This window comes from Ursus arctos, unplaced genomic scaffold, assembly GCF_023065955.2.
Source record: "Ursus arctos isolate Adak ecotype North America unplaced genomic scaffold, UrsArc2.0 scaffold_24, whole genome shotgun sequence".
Taxonomy (NCBI): domain Eukaryota; kingdom Metazoa; phylum Chordata; class Mammalia; order Carnivora; family Ursidae; genus Ursus; species Ursus arctos.
In genome coordinates, this window is record NW_026622919.1 from 9041864 (window position 1) to 9049286 (window position 7423).

General features: G+C 38.5%; 1 pseudogene; it reads right to left on the reverse strand.

Moving 5' to 3' along the window:
• Positions 1–308: 308 nt before the first annotated feature.
• On the reverse strand, positions 309–689 carry LOC113265150 (60S ribosomal protein L22-like; annotated as a pseudogene).
• Positions 690–7423: the final 6734 nt, after the last annotated feature.

A 7423-nucleotide genomic window follows, 5' to 3' on the forward strand; every position in this document is an offset into this window, starting at 1 on the left:
AGAACCAACATGGAGTTAGTTGGGCAAACATTTCTGCAGGACCCAATGGAAGGTTGTGATCTGGGATGTTCTAATTTTCTAGTTGTGTTTTGTGTTGCGTTGTGTTGTTTTGAAAGGGATTGAAATATTTCATTGCTTTCCTCTTGGCTTTCAAGTTCAGAGCTGATTTTCTCTCTGTAGTCATCCCAGCTTCATTCAGCAGCTAACATAGATACAACAATTGCTGCAGTTTGTTTGTTTTATTTATTTAATTTTTGGTCCCAACTTTTATTCAAGAACTCATACAAAATATTCCTGATAAATGAGCTTTAATCCTCCTCTTCCTCCTCTTCCTCATCCTGGTTAATCTGGACGTAACACAGGTCCTCACTTTCTTTGTTGTTAGCAACTTTTGCAACTGATAATGGAGATTATTCTTCTTCAGATATTTTTTGGTGAGAAGTTTCAGAGATCTTTTGGAAGAAAAGGCAGCTCAGAAGTTACAGTAGTCTTGGTCTTGTTCCTTTCAGTGGTTACAACCCTTCCAGCAAGATTCCCAGCTTTACCATTCACTTGGATTTCCTCTTGAAGAAACTGCTCAAAATTGGCAGCATCCATGATTCCATCTTCTATGGAGTGGGTGCAGTCAAGGGTAAACTTCAGAACTTGCTTCCATTTTTTTTGCCCCCCTTCGCTGCAAGTTTTTTCATGGGCACTGTCGGAGGCAGAAAGGGCAATCATTATAGTTTTATCATTTGTTGGGGGAGTCCCCATTGCTTTAGCACAAAGGGAACACAGGAGCACAAGAATTCCCCATAGCACACACATACCTGTGGATATTGGGTATGCTGTCGCCCATGAGCGGGCGTGCAGGATGTGGACATACTTAAATACAGCATTTTGTTTGAAAGCGTATTCAGTTCTGTTATTCCATCCTGTAGTGTGTCAAATTTTTTGGAAGCAAAACCTGTAATGCTCTCCTACCTTCATAGCATGCTCTTCGCTTTATAAACAAAAAAAAGACAAGGGAGAAGTTATATGTTGGAGTGAAAATATGTCTATTTGTCCTAACAGGCACATAAAGTGGTAAATTTTAAAGCTATAACTAAGGATTTCACACCAGTAATCTTCCAAGAAGGCCCCTCTGTTTTCCCCTATGGCAAAGAAAAGCAGCCAAGTTTCTCTTGTTCAGTATCTTGAAATGGGCTCAATTTTGATCCAGTGGTATGTAACTCTGATGCTTGTGGAATATTGCTTAACTTGCCAAGCAATCAAGCATAGCGAGTTGCTTGTACAGCATGAGGCAGACCTTTTTGGAGGCCTTATGTCAGGAGGGTACCTACTCAGTGTCTTTTCCGACTCCTCTCTCTTTCTTGTGACCTCTTATACTTGGATGTCGGAATACCAGGTAATAAATTCCTTCTTTTTCCTGACCAGGAACATTACTGCACAGATGTTTTTTTTCCAAAACAGGGAATTTAAAGGTTTTAGCAGAATAAAGTGTCTTTGATCCCATTTTGAGGCAGTTCCATAAGGAAAGAGGAAACAAAAAGGTGAAACAGAACCAGGAAGAAAAGGAAGAGATACTAACATTAATTGAGCAGCTACTACATCACGCACTGTGACAACCACTTTACATAAGTCATGTCTTTATACTTCTAACTTCTCCCTGAGTTTCTGTTAATTTTGTAGATGAGCAAGCCACGCTCAGGAAAGTTAAGCAAATTGTTCGAATAGCAAATTGGAGCTCAACAATTATTTCATTGCCTCTGACCCTCTGCCGGCCCACTCTATGAATGTTATGATCTGTTTCTAACACCATATTTTATCAGCACAAAAATATTCAGCTGACATACAAAATAACTAGACAGAATGATTGGCATGATGAAGAAAAGTAGCTTATAGATTGAATTCTTTACTCCTCATCCAGGGGCTCTTGCATTACATATACACATTCAAGCCTTGGCTGGACATTCCAGAATGATCCCCCCACTGCTGACTTGTAGCCTTCTCTCCTATAGTGTCTCTCCAATGGCAGTTCCAGTGCCAAAGCCAATCCATCAAGTTTTCAAGCGATGCTGAGGCTTTTCGTTCATTCAGCAGTCTTTCAACAAGTGTTTACTGAGTTCTTTATTAGGCAGAGTCCTGGCAGGAAAGAGAGCTCAATGCAGATGGTACAAATGAAAAGATTTTAATGAAGGGTCAACTTAATGATATGTGGGCAGGGTTACAAGTAAAAAGCTAGAGAGGCTGCAGTACCCAGAGATTAGGAGCAGTAGAAAGCCATTACACCCTCACAGTGGAAGGAATTAGGGAATGTTGCCTTTACCGGAGGAACAGAGTTCTGGCAGGAACTCTGTAGCTGTGGAGAGACGCAGCTCCTGCTGGAGATGAAGGACCGAAGCAGTGATGGGGCAGGAAGGAATACCACAGCCCCTTTCTCCTCCTTCCCTTCACCATCTTCACAGTTCCTTCCATTGGCTGAAGCACTGAGAAGCCATCTAATGATGAACGCAGCTGACAGGACTTTACCTCCAAGGGCACAGAGTGGAGCACAGAGGTCTGAAAATGGATCTGGGGTGAGTTGGGAATGAAGAATTACTTGTCCAGGTGCCCGCAAGTCTGGCTCTGACCTAAGCACTAGGGATGGAACAGTGAGCATAATAGACAGGATTCTGCACTCGGGGCTATGTTCTAGTGCAGGATGGAGACAAAACAGAAAAACAAGATGGATAGGGGGGAGAGCCATAGTGATAAGCACCAAGGAGAAAATCATAAAGCCAGGAAAGGGATTTTGAAATGTGTGGAGGGCACAGTTTTAGACACGGGGGGCCAGAAGTGCCCCTTTTCACCCCCAAAAGATGACATTATCATAAAGACCTAATAAAAAGAAGGGCATGAGCCGTGCTGGGAAAGGAGCATCACAGGCTGTGGGAACAGCAAGTGCAGAGTCCCTGAGGAAGACGGGAGGCTGGCCTGGTACCATGGAGCTGCAGACAAGTGAGTGAGGAAAGAGGCAGGTGAGATGAAGTCAGAGCTTGACTCAGAAGGTCTCCTTGACTCATGGCTTCTCTCGGCATCTAATGGCTTCACATTTGTGTTTCGTCTATGACCAGATGCTGTACAGAGGAGGAGGTAAAATGCTGATAGCAGAGAAAAAGAAGCTAAGAGATGCAAGGTGATTCATCCATCACCATCTAGTATGGGCCAGTTCTCTTATGCTAGGCCAGTTAATAGCATGCCCTCCGTTTATAGATTGGTTTTTGTTGAGTGTGATGTATATTCCTGTTAGAATGAACTTTGGCCAGTGTATTAAAACACATGATAGACCATAGCGACCAATGCATGGGAGGCACTTTAGAAGGGACTGTGGCATTATTTAAGCTTTTCCAGGAGAAGCCATGAAATTGGAGAGCACTTGACTTCACTTATCCTGTACCCTGGGCCTTTTAGGTCTTCCCCATCCTCTAAATAGAGATTGACTGCAAATTATATATATATATATAAAATGTATGTATGAGCTCCTCATAACTAGCCACCATCACCTCTCCTTTAGATATTATATATATGTGTGTGTGTATTCGTTATGTATGTTTATATATGTATATATGTGTATGTCTGTATCTATCTACATTTATAGACCTATATAAAGAGAGATACATATCTATTATATAGAGATAGGTATCTCTTTAGCTATATAAATGTCCTTCCCAACCTTTTTTTCCTGACAAATTCCTGTTTGACCATCAAGATCTCACAGCTCAAATATCACTTCCTCTGTGAAATTTTCCCAGATAAATCCAGGAATCTTGGCTAGACTCTTCATGATCTCATGGCACTCAGTTCAGAATATGTTAGAGAACTATTGATGCTGATATATGGTTTATGTCTTTACAAGTCAATGATCCCAACTAGATTGTGAGCTTACGGCCAAAGATGCCTTGTCTTAACAGGGGTGTGATACATTGAAGTTGCTTAAAGCAGATTGTTTTTAAAGACAGATGATAGAAAGATAGATAGATAGATAGATAGATAGATAGATAGATAGAATGAACAAGCATTATTTAGAATATATATATATATATATATATAATTACATGGATATATTAAATACATAGGGCTGATGTTAAACATGAGTTTGCAGGACTGGTATCTTCAACAATTCACTGTAAGAGGATATGCCAGTTAGATCATGGACAGTGCTATGAAACTGGTTCTAGGTTTTAACTTACTAAAAATTACAGAAAACAGATACTTTGAACATAGATAATTTGTTGCTGCCCATGAATCAATCACAAAATACTCCAGCTTCAAAAAAAAAAAAAATACTCCAGCTTCCCTCAAATCCAATGGCCTTGCTGAACCTGTCATCTGGGAGGTCTTTGTGATTTTATCTTATCTCTCTTTGGGAGTCATAAAGATGAGTAACTAAAATGTGGTTAATAAACCCCAGCTGGGCATTTTCTAGGTGAATAAACACACCATTTTTTCTACTGTTTTTTCATGTGGAAATGATGAATAGGACTCACAACTCTTGTTTTCATTATAAGTAGAAAAGTAGAAATAATATCAAGTTATGATACTTGAGGTTGTTATAAAGTACTTTAGAGACACCCAGAAAGTTTCAAATAATTATAGCTTCAGTAAAATTTTTATGGCTGCCTGTGGATTTTCATGATCAAAGAAAAAGTAAACAGAGAACACTTTAAGGCTGAAAGATATTCAGACCCTTATGATTTTTTTGGTTGGCCCTCCCTCTATTCTTAAAAGAGTGATTAATAGTTTCACAGTGTAAAAGCACCCATATTTGAGATTAGGTAATTGAATTAAATTGATTCCTGAATCTAACCTTTATGCACCTCTGGCATGCTGCATAATATATTGGTGATTAAAAATACAGTGAGCCCAGTACAAGGAAAGGTCTTCAAAAACTTCTAGCTACCCATTTCATTACAATTTATTCCATAGATTTCAGCTCTATGTTTTTTTCTTTTGCTAAAAGGTACATTATTAGTGCAAGTACTGGAATTTGTAAAAAGCTATAGATGAGATTTTAGTACTGTTAATATCCTGATTTTAATAATTGTACTGTAGCAATACAATAGAATGTCATTGGTTTTAGGAAATAACAGTGTATATGAGTCAAGAGGCAACATGTCTTTTCAAAAAAAAGATTGTGTGTGTATATACCTACATGCATATTTATACATATACATGTGCATATGCATATGATGTGTGAACACATCACATACATTCACACACATACATGTGAATAGATAAATGCACATGTTTATGCATGCATACATATATGGGTCTATGAAGCACATAGATATTGAATATAGATATATGAAAAATATATGTTCATACAAATATAGACAGTATACATATATGTACACCTGAATGTACACATATATGCATATTTTACCTATTTATTTTATCAGTAAAACATGCTTCACATTTTTTGTTTTACGTAAAAATACTTGCATGTAGGGAATCTAAGTGAGGAATGTACAAGAAAGTCCTTTGCACTGTGTTGAAACCTTTTGATGTGTCTGAAATTACTTCAAAATTTAAAAAAACCAGAGCATTTTAAAGCATGCTGAAAGTGCTTCATTCTACTAAGTGTTCTGGAATCAGGTGGAAGATTGAATCCACATATGAGGATTTAGCTTTGTGCTGGGGAAAATTGTGTTTTTGAGATTCCAGTTGCGTTTCTGGTTCCAGTCATCAATTTTATGAAAAGTGTGTAAGGAAGAAGAGTGAAAGAAGCTTATGCAACCCAAGTAAGGGAAAAAATATATATGCTACATACACATGATTCGGATCTAGAGTGGGTCCACTCATATTTTCTAATTGAGATAAAAATCACATAACCATTTAAAAATGTGTAATGCAATGGTGTGTGCAAATGGTGCACATTTGCAATGTTGCGGGACCACCACACATGTCAAGTTTCAAAACATTTTCATCACCTCCCAACACCCCCCACCAAAGCAAACCAAAAACAAAAGCAAAAACGTGTGCGCGTGCGTGCACACACACACACACACACACACACACACAAAACCCATTCCCTGTTAAACAGTAACTTCTCAGTTCCTGGCTATCACCATTCGCTTTCTGTCTCTATACATTAACCTATTCTGGATATTTCACATAAATGGACTCATACCCTCTGTGGCCTTTCTATCCAGCTTCTTTCACTTAGTATAGTGTTTGTGAAGTTCATCCATGTTGTAACATGTATCAGTACTCTGTTCCTTTCTATGGCTGGGGAGTATTCTGTTACATGTAGATACCACATTTATCCATTTATCCATTTATCCATTGGTGGGTATCTGGATTGTTTATACCTTTGGTTATTGTGAATTGTGCTGCTATGAACATTTGTGTACAAGTATGTGTTTGAGAACAAATTTTCAACCCTTTCAACAAATACTAGGAATGGGGTTGCTAGGGTCATATGGAAATTCTTTGTGTAACTTTTTGAGGAACTGCCAAACTGTTTTCCCATTGATTTTTGACGTTAGGGGAAGGCACATGAACTCATGATGCAGAGATAATCAATTTAAGCAAGTGTTTTGTACATCCAGTAGTTGTTTAAGGGTGTGTCTCATATAAACACTGTGAGCAGGACCTGATGTTTCACTTCAACCTGTATAAAGCCCTCAAGGACTTCTTATTTTGGTATTGGGCAATTTGGGGCAAAATGAGAAATTTATTAAGAGAGATAGAGATAAGATAGGGAATTAATTACATCTCTGTTTTTAAAGGACACAGCAGAGAAAAACAAAGAAAATGAGTGCTCAGTCTGGAATAGAGTATGAGGGGGCGCCTGGGTGGCTCAGTTGGTTAAGCATCTGCCTTCAGCTCGGGTCATGATCTCAGGGTCCTGGTATCTAGCCCTGTGTCTGGCTCCCTGCTCAGAGTCTGCTTCTCCTTCTCCCTCTGCCCCTCCCCCATGGCTCCCACTCTGTCTCTCCCTTTCTCTCTCTCAAATAAATAAATAAAATCTTAAAAAAAAAGGGAGTAGAATATGAGGGTTCTATACATGATCTACAGTGTTTTCCAAATTTGCAAACACACTTGCTTTCTGAGTCCTTTTAAGAGCCCCATAGGGAAATCAATAGAGGCATCTTTTAAAAAAAGGATTTAATTATACTTTTTATAGAAGTATAATTAAACATACAGTGTCATATTAATTTCAGATATACAATATAATGATCCCCAAATTCTGTATATTACTCAGTGTTCATCACGATAAGTGTACTCCTAATCCCCTTCGACTATTTCACCCATCCCCCCACCTACCTCCCTTCTGGCAACCACCAATTTGTTCTCTGTATTTAAGAGTCTTTTTTTTATTTGTCTCTTTGTTCATTTGTTCTGTTTTTTAAATTCCACATATGAGTGAAATCATATGGTATTTATCTTTCTCTATCTG